Source organism: Anolis carolinensis, chromosome 2 (assembly GCF_035594765.1).
Source record: "Anolis carolinensis isolate JA03-04 chromosome 2, rAnoCar3.1.pri, whole genome shotgun sequence".
Taxonomy (NCBI): domain Eukaryota; kingdom Metazoa; phylum Chordata; class Lepidosauria; order Squamata; family Dactyloidae; genus Anolis; species Anolis carolinensis.
In genome coordinates, this window is record NC_085842.1 from 95529369 (window position 1) to 95549414 (window position 20046).

The window sequence follows — 20046 nt, forward strand, 5'->3', positions numbered from 1 at the left end:
ACTCAACTTCAGCAGATTAATGTTAATTTTATCTACTTGCTGTTACATTTTTACAAACAATGGAAATGCAGAAGACATTGTATTAGAAAAATAATAACAAACTGAAACAGATAGTCTGACTACTATGAAATCAAACTGAAAAGTAATAAATGAAATGATAGAAAACTGAATAAATACAAAACTAAATAAACACAATATATTAAGCAAAAGGAAAATATTTAAGTGAATGTAAATTTGCCTGTCACACCCTCTAACATGTCCACTACTCTAAAGTTAAAAGCATGAAAATATGTTTAAAGATTCAGGGCTACATATAACCCTCTAAAATATACAAAGGATGTATAACTATCAAACTTACAGTATAGAGAATCTCCTAATGCAAATCAGGAGTTGGAGGAATATAGTGGGCTCGGGCTGTGGTGCAGGCTGGAGAGCAAGCCAGCTGTAACCAACTGCAATGAATCACTCTGACCCAGGAGGTCATGAGTTTGAAGCCCGCTCGGAGCCTATGTTTGTCTTGTCTTTGTTCTATGTTAAAAGGCATTGAATGTTTGCCTATATGTGTAATGTGATCTGCCCTGAGTCCCCTTCGGGGTGAGAAGGGCGGAATATAAATGCTGTAAATAAATAAAATAAATAAATATAGTGAAGTACTGATAACAATAAATTAATAATGTAAGGTGGTGGGAACAAAAAAGTTGGGTTGGGTTAAAAATGTATTCTTCTATAGCATTCTGCACATAGTTTTAACCCTTTCAGGAATGCTCCTCTCTCTTCCCCTTCATCTTAACAAGTATACCTGGTGGGAAGTTAAGAGAGGACCTGACTTTCCCAGAGATAACTCACCTTACAATCTTTCTGCAGGCAATTGAAAATCATGTTCTGGCATGTCTTTGAAAATATTTTTTTTTGTGGTTGGGAAGACAGTCCTTCTACAATGTATCAAGTTTTTCTTTTTCTTTTTGGTGGTTTACATTTTAACTGGTTTTTATTTTTTTGTTTATTCAATGACTTTTTACATTTTATGTTTGACTTTTAAACTATGCTTGTTTTTACTGTTGCAAGTCACGTTATGTCCCTCATTGGGGAAAATAGACATGCATAAATTTAGCAATTTGAGATGTAGCTAACGGGATTTGAGCTGACTAGAGATCTCTTTCAAAAAGTCAGCCTGTGTTTTTCAACTGTATAAAAAATACTGTAGAAGGAGTGTTCCGGGAAGGAGATAATTAGAAGTGGAATCAGAAGTAACATTAGCCTTTAAATGATGGCAACCATAAGGCCTTTCATAAAAGCTGCCTTGGTGAAATTTGTTCAAAGGGGACCTGCCCTTGCCTTTCAAGATGTGAATTGCCTGTGTTCACCCAGTATATCTCTATGGCTGAGTGGGGATTCAAACCCTGGTTTCCAGAGTCTTAGGCCCCTTCTACACTGCTTTGTATTCCAGGATCTGATCCCAGATTATCTTCTTATCCCAGATTGCAGTGTGGACTGAGATAACCCAGTTCAAAGCAGATATTGTGGATTATCTGCCTTGATATTCATCATCATCATCATCATTTAATTACTTATTAATCGCCCTCCATCCAAGATGCTCTCGGCAATTTACAAGATTTACAATATTCTGGGTTATATGGCTGTGTGGGTCTCATATAATCAAATTCAAATCAGATAATCTGGGATCAGATCCTGGGATATGGAGTAGTGTAGATCCAGCTGTAGTCCAACAGTCAAACCAGTACATCATGCCAGACATTTTCACACTATCATCACACAAAACCTATTAGAGAATATAACCTTTTCGAGAAGAGCCAAAAAACCCCTTTAGAGCAGAATCTCTTCTTGTAGTATACAACCAAATATAATTATGCTAGGCAATGATTTTGGTTGTTAGAGTGAATAAACTGCAATCTCTGATCTGTCAGGAAAACAGAGATTTGCCAGTGCATAAAATAGAGCTTTAGAAGTGTTTTTTTAGTACCCATAAAACAACCTGTTTCATATTATGCACTCAAGAGATAAAAATGAAGTAGACTTTGATGGCATAACATTTGGTTCACTCACAACTTTCTTTTTAAAAAAATATTTTTATTAGTTGTTTTTAAACATTGAAAGAGTGGAAACAATAATGGGTGACTTCCTTTAATCCTTTGTGGTTAGGGTTTTGTTATTTCTTTCCTCTAGATTATTGATTGTCCTTCTGTCCCCAATTCTTCTCCAAAATTTAATGATCTATTAATTCTTCATTCTTCTAAAATAATTTTCTACTAGTTCCCAGTCCGTTTGTTTTATAGGGTTTCCCGAATTCTTTTTAAGAAGAAAAGTTAATTGGTCCATATCTTTAACCTCCCTTACTTTATTTCTCCAGGTGTCCAAATCTCATGTTTCCTGTGATTTCCATGTTTTCGCATAAACGATCCTCGCAGCTGTCAATAAATATGTGAATAAAATATCTTCATTTTTTGTTAAGGTCAAATCCTTATCTCATAAACCTAGAAGGTAATATTCTGGTTTCTTTGAAAAATTTCTTTTAAATAATTTTTGTAGCTCCTCATGAATCTTTGTCCAATATTTGGTGGACATTTTACAAGTCCACCATAAATGAAAAAAAACTTCCTTCATAGTCCGAACACTTCCAACATTTTGTATCAGCATTTTTATACATTTTGGATAACTTGATTGGCATCATGTACCATCGGTGAAACATCTTGAGCCAATTTTCTTTAAGGTCCGAGGCATAGGTATATTTTAACTTTTTGTTCCAAATCAGTTCCCATTGACTTAAATTAATTGGTCTCCTTATATTTTCTGCCCATTGAATCATACATTTTTAACTCCTTCTTCCTCAGTTGCCCAATCTAATAATTTATTATAGATTTTTGTAATTAACTTCTTTTGCGTAAGAAGGATTTTGTCCCAGAAAGATTCAGTAGTGCTGAATCCTATCTTTTTATCCTTATTATAGTGCTCTCTGATCTGTAAATAATGCAGCCAAGATACATTGTTAAATTTTGTTTCAGATCTTCATGAGGTTTTATTTCTGTGGTATTCTTGATTAGGATATCTTTATATGTTGGCCATCTGATTCAACCTAGAAGTCTCCTTTGATTAGCTTCCATGGCGGATACCCACATCGGTGTTTTAGTATAAAAATATTTTATATATTTATTCCAGACTCTCAATAAGGAAGATCTTACAAAATGATTTCCAAACCCTTTTATTTTTTTTTTCACTCTATCATACCAAGTGTATGCATTCCAACCTACCCTAAGGTCATGTCTCTCTAAAGTTATTTTTTTCCCTTTTCCAGAGTCATTCATTCTTTCATCCAAATTAGGGCACATGCCTCATGATACAATTTCAAATCGGGAAAGCCGAAACCTCCTCTATTTTTTTTATCCATCAAAATTACATAATTTATCCTAGGTTTTTTACCTTTCCAAACAAACTTTAATATCTCTTTTGTCCATTATTTAAACTTTTTAACATTTTGTATGATAGGTACATTTTGGAATAAGAACAATAGCCTCAGTAGAATCATAGAATCATAGAATCATAGAATAGTAGAGTTGGAAGAGACCACATGGGCCATCCAGTCCAACCCCCTGCTAAGAAGCAGGAAATCGCATTCAAAGCACCCCTGAAAGAATGTTCATCTTTATCAGGGAAATCCTTCCTAATAATGAAAGGTTTAAATGGCTCCATTTCGTCAAGTCCCTTTTAACTTCTTCCCAGAGATTCTCGTAATTATTTGTCAATAGTTGAGAGTTCTTTGTGGTTACCCAAATACTTAAATATTTGATTTTTTAAGTTACTTGTATTCCAGTCTTCTCTTTTAACTCCTCTTTCTTTTTTCTTTCTAAATTTTTAATGAGGATCATCGTCTTTTCCCTATTTAATTTAAAACCTGCCACTCTCCCAAATTCCTCTATTTTTTGTAGCCAATAATAGATATTTTCACTTGGGTCTTTTATAATTCCTATGACATCATCTGCAAACGCCCAAACGTTATATTCGTGTTTTCCGATTCTTGTTCCTTTAATTTTTTTGTCTTCTCTTACATTTTTCATTAAGACCTCCAGGGCCATTATAAATATTAATGGGGATAATGGGCATCCTTGCCAGGTGCCCTTCCCTATTATTATTTCCTCTGATTTTTGGCCGTTAATAATTAATCTTGCAGACTGTTTTTTGTATATTGCCGCGATAGCATTACTAAAATGAAAGGCCATGTCAAGTTCCTGAATTAATTTTTAAAAAATCCCAATTGAGATTATCAAAGGCTTTCTCTGCGTCTATTGCTAATAAGGCCAATTCCTTTTGATTGTTATTGTCATAATATTCAATTAAATCTAAGATTGTTCTGATATTATCTTTTAGGTTTCTGTTTGGGAGAAAGCCTGTCTGTTCTTCACCAATCTTGTAAAAATTCCTTTAATCTGGAAGCCATAATATTCGCAAAACTTTTGTAATCTAAATTCAATAATGAGATAAGGCGATAGTTTTTTTATATTCATCTTATCGGTTCCTTCCTTGTGAATCATTACAATCTCTGCTTTACTCCATGTCTGTGGTACATCATCACCTCTGATAATCTTATTCATTACTTTTTTAAGCATTGGTATTAGTTCTTCCTTCATGTTTTTATAGTAACCAGCAGTATATCCATCCTGCCCCGGAGCCTTATTAGAATCTAGTCTATTGATGGTGCTTTTAATCTCTTCTTCTGTTATTTCTTTATTTAGTGATTCCCTTTGGAATTCAGTAATTTTAAAAAAATTAAATTGTCCGAGGTATTAGGAGATTTCTTCCTTTGAAATTTGGTCTTTGGTGTATAATTGTTTATAAAATTTATGAAATTCTTTGTCCCTTGTTTTTATTTTGATTATCTGTTTTGATTGAGATTTTTTGTTAACCTGTTGGGCCAGCCATTTACCTGGCTTATTAGCGTTTTCAAAGTTGTTTTGTTTTATAAATTTGAGTTGTTTTGCTAGTTCTAAGTGATACTTTCTCTGATTTAAAATCTTGATTTCCTGTGTTATTTTTTGTTTCCAGGTTTTGCTTTTAGTTGACTTTCTTTACTTTCTAGGTCTTTTTGAATTTCCTTTAATTCCTTGTTATTATTGGCTTTAACTTGAGCACTGTGTTGGATTAAGTGACCCCGGATCACTGCCTTCGATGTATCCCATATTAATGATGGTTCCATTCCTTCTATATTATTGAACTTTATAAATTACTTTATTAGTGATTTATATTTTTGATATCTTCTTTCTATGGCCATACCACCCTGAACATGCCCGATCTCATCTGGTTCACTCACAACTTTCATGTGATCAGCATGTACAGGTATAAAAACTTATTAGTCCAGTTTCAAATATCTTTGAGATGGTTCCCTGACCCAGCTGGCCAGGACATCTCTCTTGTAACAAAACAACTATCAACAGGACACATTGTCAAAAGGAGAGAGAGAAAGAGAGACCATGTGGTCTGCAGCCCCTTTTATAACTTCTTAGAAACCATAGAGTAAAGGAAGCTGCATACCAGGGACTGGGCTTATCTTAGCAGGCTAAACCGCTGTGCTGCAGAAAAATCCTGCCAATCAAAAGGTTGGCAGTTTGAGCCCAGGTTGGGGTGAGTACCCGCCATTAGCTCCAGCTCACCTGCCCACCTAGCAGGTCGAAAACAGAAATGCAAGTAGATAAATAGGTACCACATTTAGTAGGGAGGTAATAAAGGCACCCTTAAGGACATCGATCAGAGAAAAGCTCTTTGATATGGATGATGGAGTGACAGCACTCCTTACAGTCGGAGTTGAGCACAGCCTTCAAGATGCCAGAAATAAGATGGGAAAAACTGCCTTTACCTCTGTGTGTGTTGTCTGTCCTTGTTAATTGTATAATCTGCATTTAATGTTTGCCGTATGTGTATTCTGTAAGCTGCTCTGAGTCCCCTTCAGGGTGAAAAGGGCGGGGTATAAATACTGTAAATAAATAAATAAGCAAACATATATACATACATACAAGAAACAGTAAGCAACAAGATTATAGACAAACAGATTGATAGAGAAAGCTTGATGAAGGTTGTCATTTCCAACAAAACTATGGTGCAATCACATCCTTTATACACTTCTAGTTACCACACTTAGAAGCAATATTGCAGAGATGGAAAAGGTGCTTTAAAGTGAAATCAAAATGACTAAATGACTGGAGTTATACACTTCTAAGGAGAAATATTTAAAACCCTTTAGCTTAAGGGAAAATGCAAATAGAGAGATAATAGGACATAATAATAATAATAATAATAACAACAACAACAACAACAACCTGTCTCTCCCTGCGACTTGAGGTGTGATAAAATATCATTAAAACAAGAGATAAAAAACTATTAAAAGTCACACACAGAGTTAAAATACAAGTGAAAATCCACTGATAAAATGCAGATTAAAATTCACAACTAAAAACTGACTGGGTAGGTCTGCTGGAAGAGATGGATTTTCAATTATGTCCTAAATTTCGACAGCCAATCTAGCTGTTGCATCTCTTCCAGCAGATCATTCTTATCATAGTCCTTAAATGCAAACTCTCTTTCTTTTCTGAACCTAGCTTGGCTATTTCACAGTGTATATTTGGTAAACGTTTTCCTTGTGAAATCTTGAGCAACAATATTCTTGCATAGTAGATCAATGCAATGGTCTGGTTGTTACTGAAATCTTTGATGTTTCTTTCCTTGAGGTCTGGAATCCATCAGCATATCCAGTTTAGCTTTCCATATCATTACTGGATTTTTGGTAAATTTTAGGTTATGCCTATATCCTTTGAAACAGGTTTTTAATAGCCTACTAAAACAGTGAGGTTTTTTTTTGGGGGGGGGGGGGGTAATGTAACATGTAGGGGGAAACACGTGAAAATGAATTTAAATATTCATAGGAATTGTAAAGTAACTGGAGAGATGTAAATATATAGATATCTCAGAAAAACCTGAGAACAATCTGGACAAACAATGTGTTAGAAACAACTCATGCACAACTCCTTGTTGCTTCAGAAGTTGAAGATTTACTTGCTCATACAAGGAGTCATTTCAGGTTGCTACACTCAAGTTATTCCTATGTTAGTTGGCTTTTAGGCTGTGGTTCCTGTGTGGCTAATGTACAGATTGGACCCCAACCAGGTACATGTGCACTGCGCTACCCTTGCTAGGTACCACCTATGGGAGGGCAAGCAAGCTAGGAGCGAGACTGAGAGAGACAAATTAAGGCTTGAAAGCCAGCAGCCCCTTTCTTCTGATGTGAACAGAATTCTGAGAAATGTATTTTGGGAAGGGGAGGACGCCCGTGGCAGAGAATTTAAAAGGCCCTGCCCTAAACTACGTTTCCCAGAATTTTGCTTGCATTAGAAAGCTCCAAAGAGGTAGAGGAGAGCTATTGTCCATCTACAGCAGCAGCCAGCTATGCAGTTTAGAGATTATATCCTGGTTATCTTGTTTCATTGTGGAGAAAACAAAGGAGATAGCTCTTGTAGTTTTTTTAAAATGTTGTTCATAAAAACTTTTAAAATGTTCTGAAACTTTGGGGACTAACAGTGGTAAATGTGTGCTACTATTGTAGCAAGAGCCATCCTGATAGCTCTAAAAATGAGAAAGAAAGGACCTCCTGAAGTTTCCCCATTGGCACAATTACTTAACAGAAAAAGTAACAAAAATGTGTTACTTCATTATAGTTACGACTCTTTACAATATTTTAGAAATACTTTACAAACAATTCATACCCCCCTAATTTAGTAATGAGTACTGAAACATTTTTTTATTGATCACACAGGCCTAGTATGTATGTTGATTTGTACCACAAAATGTTGCACCCCTAGACTGCAGAGACACCTCAAGACCACACTGGAGCGCCAGACTATAAGCAAAGCAAGTTTTATTGAAGAATATATGTAAGCAATAGCAAATCAAAGTTCAAAGTCAATGAAACAATGTTTTAGCAAGAGTCCATGAAAATCAAGCACAAGAATAAACTTCAATAAGATATCAAAATTAGTCCAAGGAACAGGAACAAAACTGGAACAAAGAACAGGATCTTTACCTGGAACAAGGGATCCAAACTGCAAATCTTTCAGGAACAATGACTGGATAATCCAAAATTCCCTAAGAGCAATAACAAGAACTGGAACAAAACTCAAGATACAAGGCTACATGAACTTGGCATGAAAATCCACAGGAACATGAAACAGGATTCTATGAGTCCATAAACAGGAACACACTCTTGATGAGCAAAGTTACCACCTCTGAAAATCTCTCGTAGAAGCAGTTCCTCTTAAAGCTGAAATCAAGGCCTCTTTCCATGGGAAGTTTGTTCAAAACCTTTTGTCATTAGTAATCATCTGCTTCGTCTCAAAACCTCCCTTTCTTGCCTCTATCAACATATAGCTTTCTTTCTGTCAACATTGTTAGTCTTATCACAATACCCATCTGCCAAGGAATAGTTCGACCTTGACTCTTCTAAGGAATGTGGTTCAAGCTGCCTGCTTGCTTGAAACCATTGTAAAGTTGCTTCCAGAATCTTCAGGGACAAACTCTGGCTGGCCAGAAACAGCAGCTTCATCCAACTCTGGCTGCATGGAAATCCTATGCCAAAACCCAGATTCATCTGATAGGTTAGGTGCAGGTACAATCACAGGCTGCACAGGCCCAACTTCAGGCTCACCTGACAGCTCAGGTGCAGGCTGGGATACAACACAAAGGCTCTGTTATGACCTGATGGATTTGTACCAAACTTGACACACATATCCTTCATTTTCCATATAATTGAGGGGTTTCGAATTTAAAACACCCTTTTTGGGCCCAGAGCAAAAGAAAATAAAAGGAACAAAGCTGGTTGTGTCTGTGATTTGGTGAAGTGGCCCTTTGTTATGTCACTGGAAAACAAAGGGAGTGAAGGCTGTTGAGGGGAGGAAGGAAGGGGGAGGAAAAAAAGAGGGAAGAGAAAGGAAAGATAGAAATGTATGAATATAGAAAAGAAAAAGAATAGAAGAGAGATGGAAAAAGAAAAGGAAGAAAGGGAAGGGAAAAAAGTAGGGAAGGAATAAAGAGAAAAGAAAAGGGAAGAGGGAGGGGGAAGAAAGTAAAAGGAGTGAAGGGAGGGACAGAGAAAAGAATGGAAGAAATGTATAAAAGAAGTCTTGAAAAAATGTAGACCTTTTCTTCTCCTTTATGATTTTTGAAATCCTTGCTTGATGAGAAGCAAGTGGAGTTTCAAGCTCTTGCATGATCTATTCAATGTATTTTTGGTTAGCCTTGTAAAGATATCACTGTTTTGTGGATTTGGGGTATTGTATTTTAGCTCAGATTCCTCTCTCAGGTAGCACATAATCCATCTTTTATTTTAAACTGTTCTCTCCATTGGACTGGAAATATTTCTGTAGGCCTGCTCATTTTCCAGTGAGTTTACAATTTTCCACTGGAGTTGTCATGCTTCTAACCGAGTTATAATTTTTCTAATTGAAATATAATGGCACTAATATAGTTGCTTTGTTGCTAAGAGAGCAAGCATGTAGCCCCAAATTATCCCTCAGGGTAGGAAAAAGTATATATGAGTAAAAGAAACTCACTGAAAAAAAATCTTCTCGTGGTTTTTATACACATAGCATATAGTCCAAGGATTTAAGGTGCAGAAAGTGTTAGAAAAGGATTTTGAAGGACAAGATTGTTGACTTGAAATCTCAAGGCAAGTTTCATGGTTCTAAAGGTATATATCTATTAATGCTCTTATTCTTATTTTTTTTTTATTTTAATAGCAATTAAACAGAAAGATATATGTATTAATGTTTCTACCTTTTCGTAAAATATAGTAAAGAAAGGTGTAAATTAGAAAGATTGAAGTTTGTAATAATGAAACTATTTTTTGAACTCAGAATAGAAAGGTATTCATCACCCCCAAATGTACTTGTGGCCATCACAGCCCCCTGGATCCCTGCAGCACCCACCAGGGGGCAGTAGCGCCCACTTTGGGAATCACTGGTCTACAGTCTAAAGTTCAGATAATAGATTTTAGTAGCTCTTATATATTTTTGTGGGAATACCATTGTGGCCCAATTGTCTAAATAAATAGCACATTTTTGAAGCATATTACTTCCATGTTCTTCATATATTCAATGTCATGCAATAGTGGGGGAGGGGGATTTATTTAATGCCACTGAATAATATCACATTGCAAATTTTGGTTGTAGAAGGCATTCAATATTTTTCTCAGTGTCTGCCACAATGGGCGGTTAGATACCGGCATTGCCTCTCAATGTTATTATGATATAAATAATTTTAAAACTATTCTGTTAGCAGAGCATATCAAGGAAATAGCCTATCATGTCATTTTGCATCAGTTGCACAGCCAGAACATTTGAAAGGAAACATTTAAAGGCCGGTTCATAGGGGAAATTATAATGATGATTATTATTTGCATGAAAGCCAATTTCAGCTACTGATAAATTATTGGTCTGAATCATAGCTGGAAGATAAATGTAAAGATATTGGAACCTATGGAGATACTAAGAACAGATATCAAAGAATAGGTCTGTAGCATTGGGTTCTACTTTGAATTATTCATTAATCCCATTTTCTACCATTTATTGTCAGATTCAAATTGTTATGCACATTCAGATTAATCAGAGAGCATAGCATTGAATCATGATGAGGGGCAATCATGCGTGTTTAAATGGTCCCACCTCCGAAGTCATGTCTGATATAGTGTCTGGCAATCGTGTTTACAGTTACTTGGGAGTAATTTTATTTGGATCCAACTGAGTTTATCTTTGAATAACCATGTGTAGAGCTTCACTTTATATACTATGGGTTAAATCTAATTGTTCTTTTCCAGCTAGAATAGACCAACTGAATGAATAGACCCAACATCATTGCTGGTTTACCAATTTCCCTTGGATTTTGTGTATCTAACTAGATTCACCATTAAGACACAAAAGCCTTCTTCCCTAATCTGATAATTTTCTGCAGGGAAGTGTTACTGGAATGAACATTTGGTGAATTTCCAGTGTCCAGTGTGTACTTTCCTATGGCTGGCTTATGTCCCAATCCAGGGATATAGGAATGTTTGCAGCTGGTCAACTGAAGATTAAGGCTTTGATTCATTTATTTTATTTATTTATAGTATTTATATTCCACCCTTCTCACCCCGAAGGGGACTCAGGGCAGATCACATTGTATACATATAAGGCAAACATTCAATGCCATACACATAGAACAGTACAGAGACAGACGTAGAGGTAATTTAACCTTCTCCTGAGGGGATGTTCAATTCTGGCCACAGGGGGGAGCAGCTGTTTCATCATCCACTGTGATGGCACTTCCTCATTCCAACGTCGTAAATTAGTTAAATTTGCCTCCACACTTTATAAGTGGTACCTTATTTCCTACTTGATAGATGCAACTATCTTTCGGGTTGCTAGGTCAGCAACGAGCAGGGGCTATTTTTTTAAATTGATGGGTGCTCACCCCGCCACGGGCTGGTCTCAAACTCATGACCACATGGTCAGAGTGATTTAATGCAGCAGGCTGCTCACCAGCCCTGTGCCACAGCCCGGCCCCACTGCATGGCACTGTGTTTCAGTCCCCCTCTCCCCTCTACGCACACACACCACATGGCCATTCAGTGGTGGGGAGTAGTGAGAGTGCAGAATCAGGAATGCATGTTTTATGTTTTATATTTTATGCTGTATTTAATTGGTTGTATTTTTTATATGTTGTTGTTTTTAATGATGTATCGGCATCGAATTGTTGCCAATTGTACGCCGCCCTGAGTCCCTCCGGGTGAGAAGGGCGGGATAGAAATATTTGAAAGAAATAAAAATAAATAAATAGTCATGCCTATGTAGGCATATGTGGATCAAACTACAGGAAAGGAGATTCCACCTGAACATCAGGAAGAACTTCCTGACTGTGAGAGCTGTTCGACAGTGGAACTCTCTCCCCGGGGCCGTGGTGGAGGCTCCTTCTTTGGAGGCTTTTAAGCAGAGGCTGGATGGCCATCTGTCGGGGGTGCTTTGAATGCGATTTCCTGCTTTTTAGCAGGGGGTTGGACTGGATGGCCCATGTGATCTCTTCCAACTCTACTATTCTATGATTCTCTATGATTCTAATGATACCAACCAACATCTGCCAGGTACCCCTGGAGTGGATAATATAATCATTCTGTATCTAGTGATGGTGACTTGCCAGGTGCATATTTGGTCCTCCTTCCCTACTGTCCATCAGCTCACTAGCTGCAGAGAAGGGCTGCCACAGCTAAACACTGACAGAGAATACCAGCCTGTTCAGTGACCATACAAAGAAAATGTAGACAGGCATAAATTGGACTTAATGCCTGCATATATCATACTCCAATTAAAGTGAAATATATACACTTTTTATACCACAGAAACAGGTTATAAAAGAGAATGAATAATCAGAATACCACCTATCTATGTAAATAGGAGTAGTGTGTCTAGATCCAGGGAAGTCATGCTACCCCTCTATTCTGCCTTGGTCAGACCACACCTGGAATACTGCGTCCAATTCTAGGCACCGCAACTAAAGGGAGATGTTGACAAGCTGGAAAGTGTCCAGAGGAGGGCAACTAAAATGATTAAGGGTCTAGAGAACAAGCCTTATGAGGAGCGGCTTAAAGAGCAGGACATGTTTAATCTGCAGAAGAGAAGGCTGAGAGGAGACATGATAGTCATGTATAAATATGTAAGGGGAAATCATAGGGAGGAGGGAGAAAGCTTGTTTCTGCTGCCCTGGAGACTAGAACACAGAACAATTGCTTTAAACTTCAGGAAAGGAGATTCCACCTGAACATTAGGAAGAACGTCCTCACTGTGAGAGCTGTTTGGCACTGGAACTCTCTGCCACGGAGTGTGGCTGAGGCTCCTTCTTTGGAGGCTTTTAAGCAGAGGCTGGATGGACATCTGTTGGGAGTGCTTTGAATGTCATCTTCCTGCTTCTTGGCAGGGGGCTGGACTGGATAGCCCTTGAGGGCTCTTCCAACTCTATGGTTCTATGAGTCTGTGTTTTCTCAGGGTTTGGCTGACAGATACAGGCAAAGAGAAGGAGTAGAGGAGAAATAAAGGGATGGTTATGACATGAATAAGAAGGCAAATGAAAGAGCGAGGCAGACAAGTAGAGAGAATATAAAATTATTTTCCCACATAGATTGGGTCCATGTTATTTGAAGGACCATGTTTGAAAAACCTTCTCTGTATGATTGCTATTAACTGCCTTGAGTCTGTATGTCAGGAGAAAGGTGGGATAAAAATGCTGTGTGTGTATGTGTGTGTGTTCCAGAGAATGGCTCTGAACTGAAACAGCTGACCACACATATAAACAAAGAATATGTCCACCACCCTCAAACCTTTGGTAGGTAACCTAGAAATGTGAATGTGTGTAGACAGAAGAAGAATTTAACTGATCATTTGACTTAAGGCCCTTCCAGACATGGTTAAATCCCGAAAGGAACTGGGATTTTAAATCCCAGTTTTTCTCGGAATTTAGACCAGACAATGGGCCCTTTACTCTGGAATTTTGCAGGGCGGGTGGCTAAATGCATAGGTGGGCAGGGGCACTGTCAGTTTCTTTACTACCCTCCATTTCCCCCTCAACTTCAAGAGGAAGTATTGGACAGAGACCTCAAGCCTTTTTTTCTTCTCCCTCATTCCTTTGAAGAGCCGACAGAGGGACTTTGGAGAGAGGAGGGAGGATTCCTCTTCCAAGGCTGTCTGTTGACTGTTTGAGGGAGGAGGAGAGAAAAAAAATGCCTGCAGGCCTCAATTGGGACCTTCCTCCAGGAAGTGGAGGGGGAAATGGGAGGCTGGTCATGCCATTTCTCTTCTCCAGGCTGCCAAGTCTGAGGAGGGGACATGGCTGTGGAAACAGACACTGGGATCCCAGAGGTTGATCCCAGGAGTCTGTTTCCACAGGCCTCATACCTCCAAACATCCGGACCTTCAGGGAAAGTCCAGATCTTTAGAGGTATATTTTGAAAAACTGGATTAAACCTAGTCAATATGTCTTACTCCAGTTTTAAGCGGATTAGCCTGAAACGTCATCTGAGTGCCTGAACCTAATCTATTTCCTACTAGCTGTGCCCGGCCATGCGTTGCTGTGGCGTTGTCTGGTTGTGTTGGTGAGAAATTGTTGAGGTAGTGGTGGTATTGAATGTCGTATGGTTGTCTTTTATGTTTAGTATGCATTTGGTTGTTTGTGTACTGTGAAAGTGGTGAGGATAGAGGACATTGTTTATGTTCGATTAGTGAGACTCTACTGTATATTGGTAATCTTATATTATCTGCCTAGAACTGCCCCTTCTACACAGCTGTATAAAATGCACACTGAAGTGGATTATCTGGCAGTGTGGACTCAAGATAATCCAGTTCAAAGAGATAATATAAGATTCTAAATGGGTAATATAGCTGTATGGAAGGGCCTTGAGTCTACACTGCCATATAATCCAGTTAAAATCAGATAATCAGATAATCTATCCAATTTTTATTACGATTTTACCATTTATGTGTTTTAAATGCAATTTTTTATCCTGTATTTTTGTTTTAATTGATATATTGTATTACTGTTTTATCTTTTTATAGTGTGATTTGTATTATGTTGCCTATGTTTTGTTCTATGTTGTTTGGGCCTCTGCCCCATGTAAGCCGCCCCGAGTCCCCATGGGGAGATGATGGTGGGGTATAAATAATAATAATAATAATAATAATAATAATAATAATAATAATAATAATTATTATTATTATTATTATTATTATTATTATTATTATTATTATTATTATTATCTGTGTCTTATAGGCAGTGTAGAAGAGGCCTGAGGCCTAACTGTGCCTGTCTCCTGGACTGAGTAGGTTGCTAGGAGACCAAGTGGGTGGAGCTTAGCCCTCTAACTGGCAGCAATTGGATAAAAACAATTATTCTTTTCCCTCTAATTAGGACTTTATTTTTCTCTTTTTTTTGTATCAACCTAGAGCCGTGGATGATGGGTTGTGTTGTCAAATTTCGAGATTGGGGGGCCTGTAGTTTTGTTGTTTTGTCCGCTGCCTTGATGCCATCACTCTTTTATATATATAGATTGTTTTAGGGCTGTGTAGATGGAGCCATAATTCTGATAGAAAGGTTTTCACAATACTTCACTTTGCAGGTGCCTCTTTTATCACATTTCAGCTTTTCTTATGCCTCTATCTTGGAGTTATCAATTTAATTTAGGTTGGTATGGTGCATTTGATGATTAGATACAAATCATGAGTTCCAAAGTTCTTTAGTAAATCCCAGGTTGCTGTCTCTTCTGTCAGAGTGCCGGAAGCAGTTGTTTTGGAGTTGAGCCGAAGTTCAGGGCACAAAATTATTTTTGAATCTCAAACTTTTGAGGTTTTTGCGTTATCTGTCAATTCTCTCTCTCCCTCTCTCTCATCTCCAGAACATGCCATTCTTTTGATGCATGTACACATCCCCATTAGAGAATGTAAAAGATAACAGTGTTTCTTAATAGCAGGGTATTTAATATTGACAAGCAGAAAGTGAGCAACAACCAGTCCCACACTATTGCCCCACCCCCAAAATACAGGGTGTAGCAGAGAAATAAAGCAGATTTAATCTTCTTTGCTAAAATATATAATGTACATTTACTGACAAATACTAAGTTATTGATAAAACCCAATGATGTGAGGCTCTGCAAACATGAGCTCTTCACACAGGCAAGAGAATGGTATAGTAGACTACAAAATGGAAGATAAAAATATGAAATTAACTGGAGGGAAAGCTAGGGTCAAAAAACATGAAATGATGGGTGTTTATGCTCTGCCTAAAGTATTAAAGAGACATGCAACCTAGCAACTGCTGAGTATAAGTTTTCTGCATCTAACAATGCTTTCACACCCCCAAATCAACAGCAGTTCAAAAGTGCTATCCTCTGCTGATTCAAAATGCATTCCTTGTTCAAACAATCACTCTCAAATTGTTTTGTTTGGAGATTAACCTTTGCCATACTTAAGGCACAGAGAAACATTTAATATTCTAGTCATGATCATACACCCCAAAGTATCACAAATTACACATGATAAACCACATATTCCAGACTGTTACAAATGTTGCACTGAATAGATAAGCACTGGTATTATTTAGACAATAAAAATGTTGAGAATAGAACTATAGAAATATAATACGTTCCCTGTTTCTGTGCATAACCCAAGGAATTGGCTGCACAACCACTCTGAAAAGCTATAGTTTCTTTAACCATCCAGATAATATTTGTAACTCAAGAAATTCACATTATTGAGGGGCAAGCTTTTTTCTGCACTGGAGACCAGGTCATAGAGCAAGAAAAAAAGAATCAACTAATCATTAGGAAGAACTTCTTGATGGTAAGAACTGTTTGACAATTGGATATGTTGCCTTGGAGTGTGTGGACTCACCTTCTCTGGAGCTTTTGAAAAAGAAGCTAGATGGCCATCTGTCAAGAAATTTTTGTTTGTGTGTTTCTGCATGGTAGGGAGTGGGATTGAATGACCCTTGTGGTCTCTTCCCACTCTATGATTTTATTATTCTGTTTTTCTTTAACATGAGCTCATGGGATTCATAGTGCAACAATACCAGCAGAGTTACATGATTCCCACCCTGCCCTAAGATATGTATATGATTTTGTATATTTTCTGCATCAGAAATCTTTTTACAAAAAGTGAAGAATAATTGTATCCCACTTTGCTTATTGGTTTGTGAATTTGAATAAGTTGGTTCATATTAAAATGTTATCCAAACATACCTTAACCTCCATTGGGACCCTGCTTCCCACTTCATCCTCCTCTGCTGTCTTCTACTGAAATGCCTTCCGTGGATGTCATCAGAAGGAGGAGGCTAAGGGAAGAAGCATTTTCGCAAGTGGAATGACCCTGCCTCCTACCTCAGCTCCCTCCACTGCGACCTGCTAGAATGGCTGGCTGCCACTAGTGTCAATTTTTTTGAGTTTCACTGATGCTAATTTAAATGTCAGTTTCCTGTATTTCTACCACATAACCCACATAAATATTCAATCTTTCCCCCATTTAGGATTATTTTGTCTCTAATCTTTCTGCAATTAGAATCTCAACCAGTTTGTCCTTTCTTACTCAGATTGAAGTTCAAGATAGTTGGTCTTCTGTTTACTTTCATATAATTTATCTTCCTTTCAGTTGGTATGGAAACTGTATCTTTCCACTTTGAAAGAGCAAACAACTGTGAATCATTACTTAGAATATATACACATACATTCCGTACTTATCCTCTCTGGTTATTTTCTAGATCCTTCAGCATGACTCTATGGTATTATTGGGCTGAAAGTCCTTTATTTTAATAAGGTTTGATATTATGTGTAGCTCCATGTATCCATGAGAAATCCAGGAACATATTCACCATTGATATGCAGATAGTATATTTTATAGGTGTGTGCGTATGTGTATGTGTGTATATGTGTGTGTGTGTGTGTGTGTGTGGCAAATTCTCTCTCTGTGTGAGTGTGTATACAGTAAAAGCTGTTATATATTTGAAAGCTGGTTTATAAAATCATCTTCAGTTTTTTATTGCTACTTTATTAGAGAGGGAAAGGGCTAAAAAATTCTACAGTCTTGGATGCAGAGTGTTCATTGCTTAACATAATGAATATAAAAATGAGCGCCTTCTACAATATTATATATTGTATTGTACTGGATTGACCATTGCTAGGTGAATAATTGGCTGTTGTTAGGTGACGTGGCCCCCTGTGATGTCACTGGGAAAGAAAGGTGACTGTGTTTGAGGGAAAGGGGGAAGGAAGGAAAGAGCCATAAAGAGAGCCATGTTGGATTGAGACATTGTAAGGTAGCCTCTCTTAGCTGGAAAAGGGAGAAAAAGGAGGGAAAGGGGGAAAAAAGGGAAATAAAGGAAGGGAGAAGGAAGTGGGGGAAAAGATAAATAAAAAGGAGGGAAGGAAAAGAAGAAAAGGGGAAAAGAGGGAAAAAAGAAATGTAAAAGGAAGGGAGCAAGGGGGAGGAGATGAAAAAGGAGAGAAAGAAGGAAGAGAAAGGAAAGGGGAAAGGTATAAATGGAAGGGTGTAAGAAAGTGAAATAAGGGATGAATGTGAAAGGCAGCAGCCCCTCCGACATACAGGCAGTGCTGCATATATATGCCAGTCATCAAAATAAATAAGAGCAAAATCCTTGAAGCCTCAATGACAAATGAAACAATCACATTTTGGTTTGTCAGAGGCAGGGGGTTGGACTGGATAGCCCATGGGGTCTCTTCCAACTCTATTTATTTATTTATTTATTTTATTTACAACATTTATACCCTGCCCTTCTCACCCGAGGGGACTCAGGGCGGCTTACAAAAATTGGCAAAATTTAATGCCCAAAAATGCAATCATAAAAGCAAAACAATACATATAGATCCATTAATAACATTGTTAAAACACATTATAAAAACCTTAAACACACACACACACACACACACACACACACACACACACATATATATATATATATATATATATATATATAATTAATTCCATTCGTCCGAGATCCTCATGCTTCATCCTTAAATCAGGCCATGCAAACTTTATCATTTATGTTATGGTTGAGCCTTATGGCTCCGATACTGGGAGACGAGGTCGTAAGACTCCTCGAGAGTCAGACTCTCTTGAGGAGCGCGAAAGGAAACGGCTCCGAGACTTATTTGCAGAACCAACAGACGAAGACTCCTTTGAGGGTTTTACTGAGGGAATGGAGGAAGAGATGGTTAGCTCAGAGGAGGATGACATGGAATGGACTCGTGTGAGGGAGGATTTGGGTGTCACCGGCAATGATAGTAGGCTTGCTCAAATAATTCGTTTTCCCCGTTTACCGTTATTGATTCGTTATTTTCGGTTTTTTTGAAGCAATATTGAATCTTGGTTGTCCACACGCCTGGATATCGCGGTTTCGAACCGCGATTGGCCGTTTTCCGTAATGGCGCCTTTTTTTTCGTTTTTAAAAAATGCTTTGTCAAATCATCCAAACTTTTTTAAGTCCACTGGGGCAATCTAGTGTGTTGTTTGCACCTTGTAGCCAATCAGAGAGCACGTTTAACCAGGGGGAGGGGCTGGTAGGACGTGCTTAATGAAAACAGCGTGCACACGCCTCGTGGCTCAGTCGCACTGGGAATTTTGGAGAGGGTGGAAGGGTAGATTAGATTTTGGTGCAGGCAGGCAGGAAACATTGCTGCGTCACAGCATGGCTGTGTGAAGACCAGGACAGGAGAAAAGGTGGGGTGGTCTGTGGCTGAGTTTGGTGGTGTGGGTCTTAGGTCTTTCTATTTCTTTTGTTGTTGCAAAGGGCTGTCCTGTGGGTGTTTTTCCTGTTCAAAATACAACTCCTTTGGGGGAAAGAAAAGGTTCCCTTTGTGCCTTTCCCAGTCTCAAACACCTCCAGGGCTGCCTGGGTGTGTGTCTGCCAGGGACGCTTTGGGAAAGAGTTGCATATCCCATACTTTGCTGTTCAAAATACAACTCCTTCGGGGGAAATAAAAGCTTGCCTTTGTGCCTTGCCTTCCCCAGTCTCAAACACCTCCAGGGCTGCCTGGGTGTGTGTCTGCCAGGGACGCTTTGGGAAAGAGTTGCATATCCCATACTTTGCTGTTCAAAATTCAACTCCTTCGGGGGAAATAAAAGCTTGCCTTTGTGCCTTGCCTTCCCCAGTCTCAAACACCTCCAGGGCTGCCTGGGTGTGTGTCTGCCAGGGACGCTTTGGGAAAGAGTTGCATATCCCATACTTTGCTGTTCAAAATACAACTCCTTCGGGGGAAATAAAAGCTTGCCTTTGTGCCTTGCCTTCCCCAGTCTCAAACACCTCCAGGGCTGCCTGGGTGTGTGTCTGCCAGGGACGCTTTGGGAAAGAGTTGCATATCCCATACTTTGCTGTTCAAAATACAACTCCTTCGGGGGAAATAAAAGCTTGCCTTTGTGCCTTGCCTTCCCCAGTCTCAAACACCTCCAGGGCTGCCTGGGTGTGTGTCTG

The 20046-nt window shown here is 38.3% G+C and overlaps 1 long non-coding RNA gene across 1 annotated transcript in view; it reads right to left on the bottom strand.

Moving 5' to 3' along the window:
* LOC134296134 (uncharacterized) overlaps window positions 1–17568 on the bottom strand; it is a 59298-nt gene extending 41730 nt beyond the window's left edge. Inside the window, exon 1 of the long non-coding RNA XR_010002709.1 lies at window positions 16805–17568. This is a non-coding gene — a long non-coding RNA (uncharacterized LOC134296134). The remainder of the gene's footprint in view (window positions 1–16804) is intronic.
* Between the last annotated feature and the right edge of the window lie 2478 nt (window positions 17569–20046).